The 17181-nt window shown below is 42.8% G+C and overlaps 1 protein-coding gene across 1 annotated transcript in view; it reads left to right on the top strand.

The window, feature by feature from the left end:
* LOC126419216 (calcium uniporter protein, mitochondrial) overlaps nt 1-17181 on the top strand; it is a gene marked incomplete in the record, with an annotated part of 2318083 nt that overhangs the window by 312434 nt on the left and 1988468 nt on the right.

Raw genomic sequence — 17181 nt, 5'->3', positions numbered from 1 at the left:
GACGACTGCTACAAAGAATGCCAGTTAACACACTGCGTAAATATGTGTAACCTATTACGCAAAAATAGGCGACGAAATGCTCCATTGTCCGATTACACTATTGCCAAGTCACTGGAAACAGAAACTGCCTTAAGAAAAGGCACAGAAGCAAAAATCTAGAGCAAGCTAAAGTGCAGTGACCACATAAAAATAGCCGTCGTTATAGCGATGCCAGGCTGGTTGGGAGAATCGTAGGGAAAGATAACTCGTACAGGGAGAAGGTGACATACAAAACAGTCGCTCGACCAATTTTTCAGTATTGCTTGTCATTGTGGTTCATGAAAAAGTTGGTTAAATTAGTCGGAGAGGCACTGGAGAGAGAGAGAGAGAGAGAGAGAGAGAGAGAGAGAGAGAGAGAGAGAGATATTAACAAATTTTGTTCAAGATGGGGCTTCTCATTTCCTGCGATTGAGGTACTGCTTACTCCTTACATCCCGTACAATGAGCACTCGCGCACTGTGGGTTCCGTACAAAACACTTCGTTATGTATATAGACAGTTCATCCATTCCGGGTGTCAAGGGTCTCGGCGATTACTCTAGTGGAGCGGCCTACCAAAGGTGTCTGTACCCCATGTCAGGGGCGGCCTGGAAATTATATCGCCAATCCGTTCTGAAGCAAGCGTGGCGATTATGCTTCTCACCTTCGAGTTATGTTGTGTGACATTAATGTTAAATTTTCCGGAGTAATAGCCCCACAGTCGGATCTCCGGGTGGGAGCAACTTTGATGTCCCAAACACCAAGTGGTGCTGAGAAGATGATACAGACTCTTCACGTCTGTACATATAACTGTCGCTCTCTAATAGGCAACGACAGACTAGAAGAGATCGAGAAAGAGCTTACAAAAATCAACTGGAGTATTGTTGGTTTAAGCGAAGTTCGCCGAAAAGGGGAAGACTGTTTCCGTTTGCGCTCTGGCAACTTGTTTTACTTTTGTGGCGACCCAGAAGGAAAACTCAATGGAGTTATGTTCTTAATCAACAAGAATATTGCTGATAGAGTATCTGTCTTAGAAGGAACTTCCAGCAGGACAGCTCGAATGGTCCTGAAGGTGTCGAATAGGTATAAAATACAGATTGTTCAGGTGTACGCTCCCACCTCAAGTCACCCTGACGAAGAAATTGAATCCTTTTACGAAAGTCTGGATAACACCTGTAAAAAAGGTAGCGATTGTCACTTCCAGATGGTCATTGGAGATTTCAATGCAAAAGTTGGCACCAAGAAACAAGGCGACACAGTGGTGGGCAACTATGGGATTGACGACCGAAACGATAGAGGTGAGAGATTAGTCCAGTTCGCTGAGTACACCAGTATGTCCATCATGAATACGTTCTTTAAGAAGCACCCTGACCGAAAATGGACTTGGAGGAGCCCAAATTTCAGTGTCAAAAATGAGATAGACTTTATTCTGTCAAATATTCCGCAGATTGTAAAAGACGTATCAGTGCTAAATCAGTTCAACACTGGCAGTGATCACCGTCTTGTGAGAGCAAGGATCGAACTCAATGTAAGAAATGAAAGGAGTAAACTTATGAAAGGGAAGAGAAGGGTAATCAACCTCAAAGACCTGGAAGAACATTCCTCGAAATTCCAAGAAGTCCTCCAAAGCAAGTTCCACGTAACTAAAGATTGTGATTTGGCGGAAATGATTGTTTCAAGTGCACAAGAAGTCGGTGGCCTATGCCAAAAAAATAAAGAACCAAAGAAATTCAGTGCCAAAACTGAAACCCTTTTACAACAGAGGAGAGAAATGAAAATCCAAACCGATCGTGACATGGTGGCGTATTCCGAACTATGTAAGGCAGTGCGAAGAGAAATGAAAACTGACATACAGAAATTCACTGAAGACACCTTACGAGCAAGCTTGGAGAACAAGACAAGTTTAAAGTCAGCCAAACGCAAACTCACAATAGGTAAAAAGCAGATTATCGCACTCGATGGAAATGACAGTCGAATCACTGAAAAGGAGGCGGTTTTGAAGTTCATCAGAGACTTTTATAGCAATTTGTATAGCAATCCAGGGGAAAATTTGAGTGTATCTAATTTAAATGATATATCTAGTGTTCCAGATATACTTCCATCGGAAGTCAAGTGTGCTCTAGATAGCATGAAGAAGGGAACAGTGCCGGGTGATGATGAGCTCAGCGTTGACATCCTCAAACTGGCAGGAGAGGTAACAATAAATCACTTGGCAAAAGTATTTACTTCCTGCCTTCACTCTGCTTCAATCCCACTATCGTGGAACAAGGCTAGGATTATTTTGATACACAAGAAAGGAAGTATTCACAATATTAAAAACTACCGTCCTATCAGCTTGCTCTCAATCTTGTACAAAATTTTTACAAAGATCTTGTTAAACCGAATTAGTTCCACCCTAGACTCAGCCCAACCTATAGAACAAGCTGGATTCCGAAGCAATTTTAGCACTATTGACCACATTCTGACCGTTAGTGAAGTGATAAGCAGAGCGAATGAATACCAACTGCCTCTCTGCATTGCCTTTATTGACTTTGAAAAGGCATTTGACTCCGTTAGCCATGTAGCTGTCCTTCAAGCTTTGAGTGAGCAAGGAGTGGGAGCAGCATACATTGAAGTGCTCAGGAAAATCTACGAGAATTCTTCAGCTTATGTTAACATCGGCGAATCAACTCAAGAATTCCGCATCATGAGGGGTGTCAAGCAAGGCGATCCCATCTCCCCAAAACTGTTCTCTGCTGTATTGGAAATGGCTATGTCAAAGCTGAGCTGGGAAGGTAAGGGAATTAGAATTAATGGAAGAAGGCTTACCAACTTGAGATTTGCTGACGATATTGCCTTGCTGGCCAAAGACTTCGCAGAGCTCCAAAACTTAGTTACAGATCTTGCATCGGAATGTCAGCTGGGTGGCTTGAACATGAACCTTTCCAAAACAAAAGTAATATCCAACAAATGGGTCCCAGCTTGAGATGTGAAAGTCAAGGACAGTCTACTAGAAGAGGTCAGTGAATATGTCTACCTTGGCCAGATTATAAATATGAAGGGAGACATAAGACCAGAAATCTATCGACCCATCAAGCTTGGCTGGCAAGCATTTGGGAAGAATTCAAAAGTATACAGATCAAAAATGCCAGTAAATCTGAAGAAAGCAGTATTTGATCAATGCATTCTTCCTGTGATGACGTACGGATGCGAGACATGGACACTGAACTCATTCACAAAAGGGAAACTTAGGACAGCACAGAGAGCCATGGAGAGATCAATGCTGGGCTATACAAGAAAGGACAGGAAAAGGGCAGATGATATCCGGTCTGTGACGAAGGTTAATGACATCTTAGAGAGAGTAGGTTCCTTGAAATGGCAGTGGGCTGGCCACGTCGCAAGAAGAAAAGACAACAGATGGACGAAGCTAGTACTGGAGTGGAGTCCGAGAGAGCACCGGAGGCCTAGAGGAAGACCACCAGACAGATGGGACAAAGACATCAAGAAGATCGCTGGTAACACCTGGCAGAGAACTGCCCAAGACCGTCCCACTTGGAGAAGACTTCTGAAAGCCTACCTGAATCCACGACTCGAAGAGGCCACATCATCTAATGATTGAATTGGCTGATGATGATGATGATGATGATGATGGCCGCCTTTGATATTGGCAAGATATCGGCACCAAGTATTCCAAACTTTTGACAACATTCTAATTTCAAGTTTTAAATCGGGTAGGAAATGATAAAAGAAAAATGTTTTCGTGTGATATAATTACAAATGAACAATTTTCTGATTCTTTCCTTTTATTTGTCCTGTGAAAGCTTTCTTCTTGGCAAATGTCATGACCTGGTACCATCTACGTTTTAATGAGTGGGTTGGTGAGTGTGAGAATATATGACGTAAGTGGCCATACCTTTGACGGCATTGCATTACAAGTTTAACATTTTCTACTTCACCGAGGGAGTATAGATCTCAATATGTGATAAATTTCAACTTCAGGGAGGAAAAAGGGGTCTAGTCAGTCAGTCAGTCAGTCAGTCAGATAACAGATGATTTTTTTTTTCGTTTGATGTAATTACAGATTGACAACTTTATGATTTTTTCCTTTGATTGTATTGTGAAACCTTGCTTCCTTGCCAAATTTTGTGATTCCAGATCAACGGGAGGTATTCTGTAAGTTTTCATGACTGAGTTTGCGAGTATCAAAAAATGTGTCATAAACGGCCGTGTCTTTTGATTGTGTCGACTCAGATGCTTCAGTTTTTTTACATCTCCAAGTGGCCGGAGACCTTAATATGACACAAAATTAGCCGGTCGTTGTGGCCGAGCGGTTCTAGGCGCTTCAGTCCGGAGCCGCGCGACTGCCACGGTCGCAGGTTCGAATCCTGCCTCGGGCATGGATGTGTAACAGAAGTTAAAGGTATAAAATTAACAATTGAGCCCATAAAACGAATATCCTGAGAATCCTTTAAATTATGGATTATTGAACCTGCACACATAAATAATAACGCCTTAAATAAAGCATGAGCTAATAAATGAAAAAATACAAGTTTTGGATTGGTTAGTTAGGTTTAAGTAGTTCTAAGTTCTAGGGGACTGATGACCTCGGATGTTAAGTCCCATAGTGCTCAGATCCATTTGAGCCATGACACAAAATTGAACTTGATACTTCCGCCCGTTCATGAGAAAAAGGGTATTGAACAGTGAGACAGACAGACAGACTACGAAGCGCTCCTATTAGGGTTCCGTTTTTATCAGTCGATGTACGGAATGCTAAAAACAAGGGATAATAACTTAAAATCGAAGTAGTAATGTGCTGATGAGAAGACGCAAGGGGCTCCGAGCTGCAGACGAAACTTGTGCGGGCTACTGTCTTACAAAGGCTCCGGTGTGTAAGCCTGCTGGACGCTCCGACTGCAAGAGTCGGACTTCCATTCTTCTCGGCAAGCCATAGTTACAACAAAGTACTCCGTTGCGACCTAAACTTGGTCCGAGTTTCAGGACAGCCGACCTCCACGTAACTGCCGGAGTACAGCCCCTGAGAAATCGTTTCAAAGATCTGACTGAAAAATGTTTGCTGTGCAACTGGCAGCTCTAACAGCGAGCCAGTCTATCGCTTCACACTTTGGGATTTTTCCCATAGCTTTGAAACGGTCAGAAATTGTTTGTTGTGCAACATTTAACATTGCTATTTGCTTCTGACGAAAAGTATCATCTTCATCCAATATTGCTTGCAATCCGGCGCCTTCAAACTTTTTTGGTCGTCTTCCACGTTCTTCATGTCTTACATCAAAACCATTATTGGCTCAGATGGTTCAAATGGCTCTGAGCACTATGGGACTCAACATCTGAGGTCATCAGTCCCCTAGAACTTAGAACTACTTAAACCTAACTAACCTAAGGACACCACACACACCCATGCCCGAGGCAGGATTCGAACCTGCGACCGTAGCAGTCACGCGGTTCCGGACTGAAGTGCCTAGAACCGCACGGCCACCGCGGCCGGCCAAAACCATTACTTCTGAACCGTTGAAACCATCTTTCGCATGTTGCTTCTGATAGAGCATGATCACCATATGCCTCGACAAGCATTCGATGCGACTCTGCAGCATTTTTTTAAAATGAAAACAAAAAATTAATGCTTTCCGCAAATCACGACTTTCTGGTACGAAATTCGACATTGTTAACAAGATAAAAACATATGATGTTGTTTGTTCCATGACTTTATGTATATCTTTGACAGATGTCATACCAACCAAAAAAAAAATTAAGGCTCGTTCACAACAAATGTTCCCTATCGACACATTTGTATCTTAACGCTCGTTTCATACCGGTACACCTGGTAGTATGGTCGCAGAGAGGTAAGGCAGTTTTAGTGTGTGTCAGTGATAGGTGTTTGCCACTGGCTGGAGGCGCAACAGTAACAGTAACGGAGAGGCTGATATTAGGTCGTTTATAGGTCTCTGGAATTTTCTCGGTGGACGGGCGTCTCCCAGAGACCGTCCCACGTGGGAAGCCGCCGGCTGTGCTGGCAACTGTACACACTGAATCCTTCAGTGAGCGCGTGGAACGTAGCGGTAGGCCTGTGGAGAGCCTTCCTAACGGTACCCCACCTGCGCCGCCTGTTTCGCCCCACCGGCATTACAGACAGACGCTCTAAAGAGAGGCGAACACAAGAATAAGCAACAAGGACATTCCGCACGCGCTTCACTCTCTACTCGCCCCTCCCAAATCCATCCAGGCTGCCGTTCCGTATATCAGTCAGAGCACCTGAAAAGCGTATGTGCCAACTAAACTACGCAGTCCCAACACGACAGTAAGGTGGACCGTAGAAGAACGCCGCTTTCTTCTCATTTGTTTCCTCGTCATCTGAGGAGAGCTCGTGGCGGAGTGTGTTCTTGTATGACGTTTACTCCACTTGGCTGGGTGACTCCGTAAACTGCGCTTGTAGATACTGGTATTTTGCTTTGTTCCTGTCAGAGACAGCAAACAACTTGGAAGAGCAGCTGCACGAAAGGGACACTATACTGAAATGAGATAAAAGACGAAGATAAATAAAAGCAGAGCAAGGATAACTGAATTTAGCCGAATTAAATCGGGTAATGATGAGGGAATCAGATTACGTAATGAGACGAAGTTGGAAGATGGGTTTTGCTATCTGAGCAGTAAAATAAAATGATGGTGGCCGAAGTAGAGAGGATTTAAACTTCAGACTGATAATGACAAGAAACGTTTTCCTGTAGAACGAAATTTGTCAACATCGAATATAGATTTAAGTTTTAAGGCGGCTTTTCGGAAGGTATTTGCCTTGATTGTAGGCTTGTAAGGAAGTGAAACGTGGAGAATAAACAGTTCTGACAAGAAGAGAATAGAAGCTTTTGAAATGTGGTGCTACAGAATAATGTTGAAGATACATGGGTGGATCATGTATCCGAGAAGGAAGTATTGTATAGAACTGGGGAGAAAAAATTCGTGGCTAACAACATCCCCACTTTTAAGCTCCACATGTTGCAATTAACCACCCATATACCCACAGATTGTCACAACAATCACATACTGCTACACAAATTTATACCACGATAAAATTTCATATTGCTTATTTTGCTTACCTCACAAAATTCAGCATTATAACAATGGTATACGTCATATATGTTTAATATTATCGAGTGTGTAAACTGTAATTTACAATGCAAAACATGTTCATTGCACAATGTAAGTTAACAGTGCTCAGACAGTCCTCAATCATTCTGAAGAGCTCACTAACTGTAGCATTGTAAGTCATAATACTGTAATGTTACGTATTTTAATTATTTATTGTCCACTGCGTAAAGTGTAACTTACAATGTTAAAAAGCACGCTGGATGCCCAACATTCTGTACACGTGGATTGTACCCTTATCTATAACTTCCAGCTACGTAAGAACTAGTGTCCCTTGCGGACGCTCGACAGTTGTTTCCTGAAAGTGGCCCAATAAGGCGAAAACTAGTTAGAAATAAACAAAATTCAATACATAAAAAACTTTTTATTCAATCAGAAATATGGAATTGTTCTACCAAGAAGTAACTGAAGAATCAATAAATAACAAAATCGTGTCATAACTTGACTAAAAGGAGGGATCGGTTGATAGTACACATTCCGAAACACCAATTAATCACCAATTTAGTATTGGAGGGAAATGTAAGGAGTATAGGTCCCGGAGGGAGATCAAGAGATTAATACAGTAAGCAGGTTAAAATGGATGTAGGTTACGTTAGTTATCCATAGATGTAGAGGCTTGCACAGGATAGAGCAGTTTGGAGAGCTGCATCAAAAACTAATCTTCGGACTGAAAACAACATCAACATTTTACCTGATAGGTTCCCGACATTACGCCGGATGATATTGTAAAAACCGCACAATATTTCAGCGAGACAACTGCCCGCTATCTTCAGGTGCTACTGTCGCGTCGCTGAAATATTGTGCGGTTTTTACAATATTATCCGGCGTAATTGCCGGGAACCTATCAAGCAAATGCAGCGCCGGGAAAGCCTCAAACAGCACATCAGCATTGTGCTTTGTGGTTTTTTATGACTGGATCCAAGTGGTAAAGGTGATTTTTGTTTATTATTTTAATATTTGTTATTTTTGTTACTTCTATTTCTTTTCTAAGTTTAAGGTTTTGACCGAGTTACTATATGTGTATTAGGATTTTTGTAGTTTCCTGCTTATCGTGAGTGGGGAATTGAATGAAAGACAGATGGAAAACCGAAAAACCATTTGTCAAATTTTGCTTCAAAGGCATGAAAGAAAATCAGTTTTGCATCGAATTGTCACTGGCGATGAAAAAAGGATTTATTTTAAGAATCCTAGGCGGGAAAAATCATGGGTTAATCCGGGACAACCATCAACATCGACTGCAAAACCAGATCGATTCGGCAAGAAGACAATGCTCTGTGTTTGGTGGGATCAGAAAGGTGTGGTGTATCATGAGCTTCTAAAATCCTGTGAAACTGAATACTAATCGCTACAGACAACAAATGATCAATTTGAACTATGCATTGATCGAAAAAAGACCAGAATGGGCCAGAAGACATGGCAAAGTAGTATTTTTACACGACATTGCACCTGTACACAAAGCAAAACTGGTTCAGGATACAATCAAAACACTTGGCTGGGAGTTGCTACCCCACCCGCCGTGTTCACCAGACTTGGCCCCTTCCGACTACCATTTGTTTTCATCAATGGGACATGCATTAGCTGAGGAACACTTCGATTTCTACGAAGATGTAGAAAATTGGGTGTCTGATTGGTTTGCTTCAAAAGACGAACATTTCTATTGGCGTTGTGTCCATAAATTGCCAGAAAGGAGGTCAAAATGTATAGAAAGAAATGGTCAGTACTTTGAATAAAATGTTTTTACTTTTCAATTCAAAATTAGTGTTTCATTTTCACAAAAAAACGCTCGTTTCATACCGGTACACCTGGTAGACACACGACACCTAGCTGCGGCCTTCAGCTTTGTTGAATGAGGCCTAGTGCAGTCATAATAATGTTTGGAATGTTCTGGCTGAGAATTACGAATTATTTAGGAACAAGCTTGAAAAAGGAAATACCTTCCTAAAGCTAGCCTTTCGTTTATGTATCTATTGACGACGAGGCGCTTCTGCCTTTCAGCTAATGCAGCCAGATTTACATAGTTCGTAAAACAATAGGGAGAGGCAGTGCAAGGTAAAAGTTCTCGTACTGCCCTAACTTTTTTTTTTTTTTTTTTTTTTTTTTTTTTTCTTGGATCCAGAACAGGATCAAATTTCGTGAAGTACTATTTCGTTCGTCGGGCTGTTTTTTTTTATTTTTGAAACAGACACTGAACTGAAACTTTGTGGCAGATTAACACTATGCCGTGCCGAGCCTCCAACTTTGGACCTTGGCCTCTGGCGGGCAAGCGTCCTACCGACTGAACTATCTAAGCATGATTCACGAAGTGTCAGCATATCTCTAGGAATAAAAACACACTGACGTGCACAACACCTTAAAATTGGGTCGCGTTAACGCGTAAGAGCTCAGGCACAAATGTGGACGCTGACCTGCTTTGATGTAACGGACCGAGTGTGGTGCCTACACTCAGTTCAAAATAAGTACCAACCTGATATCAACAAAGACAAACGCAATGATTGATCAGAAGTTATAACGCACGTACACTGGTGATGTTATGCTCTTGGAAGCTTGCTCGATGTCCAGACAAAATAACAATGGGAATAGGCTACAAACCTGTGTCACTCTGTTTTCAACCACATCGTCCCTTTCATGTAGATCGGCTCTTACAACTGCCTGTGGTATTTGTACAAGTTATAAATAACATTTTGCTCCCTGTATTTTATCGGTACTACCTCCAAAATTTTAAAGACTATAGCCCGGTGAACATAGTCAACAGCTTTCTTGAAATCTACAAGTGCTATAAATCAGGCGTAGTCAACCTTTTCTACGTATCGTCCACTTTTACATCACTGTTAATAGAAAAATTTTCTATCTACATATCTGTTCCTCAGTAATGTTAATTGATAAAAGTAGGAAAATAACTTAATAAAATTTATAAAGCAGATCTCCAGCGAATTAAAGCATAGAATAGTAATTATTTATCGAATACTTTGTGGAAGTTTTACGAAATCAAAAATGTTCTATAAATCCCTATAATGAAAACAGGAACGCCCATTCATGGGTTGTAGGAGCCAGGTTGAACACCACTGCTGTGCATGAAGGCTTACCTTTCCTTAATCTGTCTTGTAAGACAACCGTAGGGTCAGCATTACCTTCTGTGCTCCTACGTTTCTCTGAAACCCAAGCTGATCGCACGTCTTAATCAGTGTATCTCGTGATGAACTGTCAATATTCAGGCACACAACAAAACGATTATTCGAAGCAAAAATGTCTGTTAAAATGGGTTACAAAATGCATACGTTAAGAGCTATGAGCACTTATTCATCATCGCTAGTGAGAAAAATCTCTTACCCTGAATAAGTGTTCAGAGCTCCTTAGACATTCTAACGAGTCGACCACAACAAAGGTCAGAATTTAATGGTTCAAATGGCTCTGAGCACTATGGGACTTAACATCGTAGGTCATCAGTCCCCTAGAACTTAGAACTAGTTAAACCTAACTAACCTAAGGACATCACACACATCCATGCCCGAGGCAGGATTCGAACCTGCGACCGTAGCAGTCGCGCGGTTACGGACTGCGCGCCTAGAGCCGCGAGACCACCGCGGCCGGCTCAGAATTTAATGATTGTGGTGTTGCTCACGCTGCTAAATACTGCATTCTCGGGCAACAACATAGTTATTATGTGGCAGGTGTCATTAGAGCACAATTAATAGTCATTTCATGTAATAATGAATAAACTACGCACTCATCTTTTCGTGTTTCCCACGCTGGTCTCGTTGTAAAATCATGGCTCAATCGTCAAATATCTAGGTAGTGATGATTCCAAGCTCGGATGCAAAGAGGCCTAGGTTTTATTCTGCTATATTCAAAAGTTTTGTAGATGCGCTTCACAAACCATTTTTGAAGATTAAAGTTTCAAAGTTAGCACACTAGTGATGTAAAAAAAAAAATCAGCACTCCGAATTCAAGTTACACTTCCTTTTAATTGCTTTTATTGCAACATTACGTAACACACAAAACATGACTTCACAATACAAAACATGACTTCACAATACAAAACATGACTTCACAATACAAAACATGACTTCACAATACAAAACATGACTTCACAATACAAAACATGACTTCACAATACAAAACATGACTTCACAATACAAAACATGACTTCACAATACAAAACATGACTTCACAATACAAAACATGACTTCACAATACAAAACATGACTTCACAATACAAAACATGACTTCACAATACAAAACATGACTTCACAATACAAAACATGACTTCACAATACAAAACATGACTTCACAATACAAAACATGACTTCACAATACAAAACATGACTTCACAATACAAAACATGACTTCACAATACAAAACATGACTTCACAATACAAAACATGACTTCACAATACAAAACATGACTTCACAATACAAAACATGACTTCACAATACAAAACATGACTTCACAATACAAAACATGACTTCACAATACAAAACATGACTTCACAATACAAAACATGACTTCACAATACAAAACATGACTTCACAATACAAAACATGACTTCACAATACAAAACATGACTTCACAATACAAAACATGACTTCACAATACAAAACATACTTGAAAACATCTTCCTCACTGTTAAAGTTCACATTTTATAAGCAGACTACGTTATGCGTCTTCCCAACATGACGTCCAAGACTTGACCTTCTCAAGGTCCGACTCTCTAACAACTAACTAACTACACTCCTGGAAATGGAAAAAAGAACACATTGACACCGGTGTGTCAGACCCACCATACTTGCTCCGGACACTGCGAGAGGGCTGTACAAGCAATGATCACACGCACGGCACAGCGGACACACCAGGAACCGCGGTGTTGGCCGTCGAATGGCGCTAGCTGCGCAGCATTTGTGCACCGCCGCCGTCAGTGTCAGCCAGTTTGCCGTGGCATACGGAGCTCCATCGCAGTCTTTAACACTGGTAGCATGCCGCGACAGCGTGGACGTGAACCGTATGTGCAGTTGACGGACTTTGAGCGAGGGCGTATAGTGGGCATGCGGGAGGCCGGGTGGACGTACCGCCGAATTGCTCAACACGTGGGGCGTGAGGTCTCCACAGTACATCGATGTTGTCGCCAGTGGTCGGCGGAAGGTGCACGTGCCCGTCGACCTGGGACCGGACCGCAGCGACGCACGGATGCACGCCAAGACCGTAGGATCCTACGCAGTGCCGTAGGGGACCGCACCGCCACTTCCCAGCAAATTAGGGACACTGTTGCTCCTGGGGTATCGGCGAGGACCATTCGCAACCGTCTCCATGAAGCTGGGCTACGGTCCCGCACACCGTTAGGCCGTCTTCCGCTCACGCCCCAACATCGTGCAGCCCGCCTCCAGTGGTGTCGCGACAGGCGTGAATGGAGGGACGAATGGAGACGTGTCGTCTTCAGCGATGAGAGTCGCTTCTGCCTTGGTGCCAATGATGGTCGTATGCGTGTTTGGCGCCGTGCAGGTGAGCGCCACAATCAGGACTGCATACGACCGAGGCACACAGGGCCAACACCCGGCATCATGGTGTGGGGAGCGATCTCCTACACTGGCCGTACACCACTGGTGATCGTCGAGGGGACACTGAATAGTGCACGGTACATCCAAACCGTCATCGAACCCATCGTTCTACCATTCCTAGACCGGCAAGGGAACTTGCTGTTCCAACAGGACAATGCACGTCCGCATGTATCCCGTGCCACCCAACGTGCTCTAGAAGGTGTAAGTCAACTACCCTGGCCAGCAAGATCTCCGGATCTGTCCCCCATTGAGCATGTTTGGGACTGGATGAAGCGTCGTCTCACGCGGTCTGCACGTCCAGCACGAACGCTGGTCCAACTGAGGCGCCAGGTGGAAATGGCATGGCAAGCCGTTCCACAGGACTACATCCAGCATCTCTACGATCGTCTCCATGGGAGAATAGCAGCCTGCATTGCTGCGAAAGGTGGATATACACTGTACTAGTGCCGACATTGTGCATGCTCTGTTGCCTGTGTCTATGTGCCTGTGGTTCTGTCAGTGTGATCATGTGATGTATCTGACCCCAGGAATGTGTCAATAAAGTTTCCCCTTCCTGGGACAATGAATTCACGGTGTTCTTATTTCAATTTCCACGAGTGTAATAATCGCTTACGCGCCCAAAAATCAAAGTTAGAAGTACGTCAGAGATCATAGTGACAAAATAAAGAATACACATAAGAATAATATCATTGTAATATAAACATATCTATGTATCAAAGTACCTCTACATTAATGAAATCAAATCTGAATGTTGTCTCAGAAATATGTTAACTATTCTACAGAAACACAGTAGAATATTGCTGGTATCGAGAGGTTCAGGTGAGGTACCATAATGGTTACGTAATTAAAGTACCATTACAACATGACCATGATTACTGGATTTTTGTTGTTGTTGTTTTGGTCCATATATCCTCCCAAAACATAGAAAGCAAAGAGCTTACAGTAGAAAAGATTTGTTTCACACTATTGAGGAGTAGTGCTCATAGCTCTTCAGGTATGCATTTTGGAGCCCTTGCTTACTAGATCTTCTTGCTTCGAATGATCATTCCTGCCATATTCTTTAATATTAAGGATTCATCCTGGGAGACACTGTGTAGGCAGCCAAAGAGCGTGTTCGTCCTTTAGTACTGAAAAAAGAGGAGAGAGCAAGCAGAACACAATAGCATGTCACGGTGAGAGGCAGGCAGGTTGCCGGTTTGAGCGCCGTGCAGCCTGCTGAACGCCGGCTCTGGATGTCGGATACTCTGTGCAGCTGCCGCTGGATGCGCTCCGGGCCGGTAATTGGATTTCGCACTCGGCCGGAATTTAGTGTTGGCTGCCGCCGTGATTGCGTCGCGGGCCGCTTTATTTATTTATTCATTTTTTATTGCAGTGCTCTCGACTGGTGACAGAGCGGCACCGGCTGTTGGTAAACGCGGCGCTCTCAGCTTCCCCCGCCCCTCCACCCTCCACCCTCCTTCACACCACCACAGAGAGCGGCCATCGATTGACCGCCAGACTGCCGCTCGCTGCGATGTTCCGGTCCGCTGGACGCCTCTGCCGCGAGACACGCGTTAATTCGGCGGCCAGCCAGATGTTGTGATTTCCACGTGCCTGCCTCCTGTTCCTGTGTTGGCCGCACCGGTCTCCGGATAGTACGGCCCAGCGGAAGAATCTGCAGAAGGGGCTGCGCGCTAGGAATGGGAAAATAGGCTGGTTTAAAAACCAATACCGGTATTTTAGTTCTGAATAACCGGTATTTTTCGGTATTTGTTTAGTCTCAATTATAACAGGTGTTTTTTATTTTTAACTGGTGTTGTTGTTGTGGTCTTCAGTCCTGAGACTGGTTTGATGCAGCTCTCCATGCTACTCTATCCTGTGCAAGCTTCTTCATGTCCCAGTACCTACTGCCACCTACATCCTTCTGAATCTGTTTAGTGTATTCATCTCTTGGTCTCCCTCTACGATTTTTACCCTCCACACTGCCCTCCAGTACTAACTTGGTGATCCCTTGATGCCTCAGAATTTATACTACCAACCGATCCCTTCTTCTAGTCATGTTTCGCCACAAACTTCTCTTCTCCCCAATCCTATTCAATACCTCCTCATTAGTTATGTGATCTACCCATCTAATCTTCCGCATTCTTCTGTAGCACCACATTTCGAAAGCTTCTATTCTCTTCTTGTCTAAACTATTTATCGTCCATGTTTCACTTCCATACAAGGCTACACTCCATACAAATACTTTCAGAAACGACTTCTTGACACTTAAATACATAATCGATGTTAACAATTTCTCTTCAGAAACGCTTTCCTTGCCATTGCCAGTCTACATTTTATATCCCCTCTACTTCGACAATCATCAGTTATTTTGCTCCCCAAATATCAAAACTCCTTTACTACTTTAAGTGTCTCATTTCCTAATCTAATTCCCTCAGCATCATCCGACTTAATTCGACTACATTCCATTGTCCTCGTTTTGCTTTTGTTGATGTTCATCTTATATCCTCCTTTCATGACGCTGTCGATTCCATTCAACTGCTCTTCCAAGACCTTTGCTGTCTCTGACAGAATTACAGTGTCATCGGCGAACATCAAAGTTTTTATTTCTTCTCCATGGATTTTAATACCTACTCCGAATTTTTCTTTTGTTTCCTTCACTGCTTGCTCAATATACATATTGAATAACATTGGGGAGAGGCTACAACCCTGTCTTACTCCCTTCCCAACCACTGCTTCCCTTTCGTCTCCCTCTACTCTTATTTTCTGTACAAGTTGTAAATAGCCTTTCGCTCCCTGTATTTTAACCCTGCCACCTTTAGAATTTGAAAGAGTATTCCAGTCAACATTGTCAAAAGCTTTTCCTAAGTCTACAAATGCTAGAAACGTAGGTTTGCCTTTCCTTAATCTTGCTTCTAAGATAAGTCATGAGGTCAGTATTGACTCACGTGTTTCAATATTTCTACGGAATCCAAACTGATCTTCCCCGAGGTCAGCTTCTACCAGTTTTTCCATTCGTTTGTAGAGAGTACGAGTTAGTATGTTGGATCCGTGACTTACTAAACTGATTGTTCGGTATTTTTCTTATGTCAGCACCTGCTTTCTTTAGAATCGAAATTGTTATATTCTTACTGAAGCCTGAGGGTATTTCGCCTGTCTCATACATCTTGCTCACCAGATGGTAGAGTTTTGTCAGGACTGGCTCTCCCAAGGCCGTCAGTAGTTCTAATGGAATGTTGTCTACTCCCGGGGCCTTGTTTCGACTCAACTGGTAACAGAGAAAAAATGGATATACCATAATATGCATAGTAGCATTGACAAAAATTTTCATTTTTAAACACAGCTGTTTTAAAGGATAGTAATTTCTGTTCGTAAACTTTGCATTGTTTTGAAATCTTGCTTCATTTCAGAAAACGTGGAAGGCGATCGCTGCTATTTTATTAAGCAGTGCCGACGGAAACGAGATACAGACACGTGACCTAAGAATGAGTACAGCACTGTGCAAGGTGCCAGAACAAGGGCGCTTACACGTTAGCTTACCAACATTAGTATTAATAATAAAGGGACTGGCAAGGGCATCAGTTCATGACTCTATTGAATTATGATAAATATGAGGCACTCTCGAGCAGTATTCCCTGCATGTCTGCAAGATTAAGTCACTAACTTAAAGCGCTGGTGAAAAGTGTCGGAAGTTGAGAATCGTGGAATATAAAGTCTGCAGGCCATCTCTACTGCCCGCCCTAGTCTTGTTGTTAATTCTAACTGATGTTGCTACAGGAACGAAAACGTTATTAATATTTCCTTTAATTTACGTCTATGGTCACAATCTTTTCTGTTTAACAGATTACCGGTTTCGTCTTTTACGACCATCATCAGATCTGCAGTAAAAATGGGAAAAAATATAAATACACTCGCAAACTGTATACAGCTTAAGAACAATACATAGAGCATATTGAAAAGTAGTACTGACAAAATTTACATTTGTGCGCTTTACATGTGAAGAGGCATACCTGTCTCATAAAAACGAAGTCCTAATGCACTGCAGCCATAGTGGCATAGTCAACTGTTAAATGCGGAATCAGCACCAGCATCGTCAAATACATATAAATCACATCACATGCACGAGTCATGTTGTCAGTAAAACTACTGTTTAAAACAAGCTGCCGTACGGTAGCCCGGCGGATTAACGAGGGCCGGTGTGATGGCCAGCCCGGATGTGGGTTTTAGGCGGTTTTCCACTTCCGACTAGGTGAATACTGGGCTGGTGTCCGCCTCCCGCCTCAATTACACGCCTCGCAGACATTTGAACCACGTTTGCACTATTTTATGGTTTGCACTAGATGCAGACAGATAGGGTACACTAATTCCGTCGCGGGGGGTATGGAGTGGCTACAGGAAAGGCATCTGGCCACCCTTTACAATTAACCATGCCAAATCCGACCTTAACCATGCCACCACTGCGCAAAATGCGGGACAAAGGCACTAGCAGAAGTAGTTCA

The sequence above is a fragment of the Schistocerca serialis genome, chromosome 9 (assembly GCF_023864345.2).
Source record: "Schistocerca serialis cubense isolate TAMUIC-IGC-003099 chromosome 9, iqSchSeri2.2, whole genome shotgun sequence".
In the NCBI taxonomy this organism is placed as follows: Eukaryota; Metazoa; Arthropoda; class Insecta; order Orthoptera; family Acrididae; genus Schistocerca; species Schistocerca serialis.
This window is presented reverse-complemented; position numbering and strand designations above follow the sequence as displayed.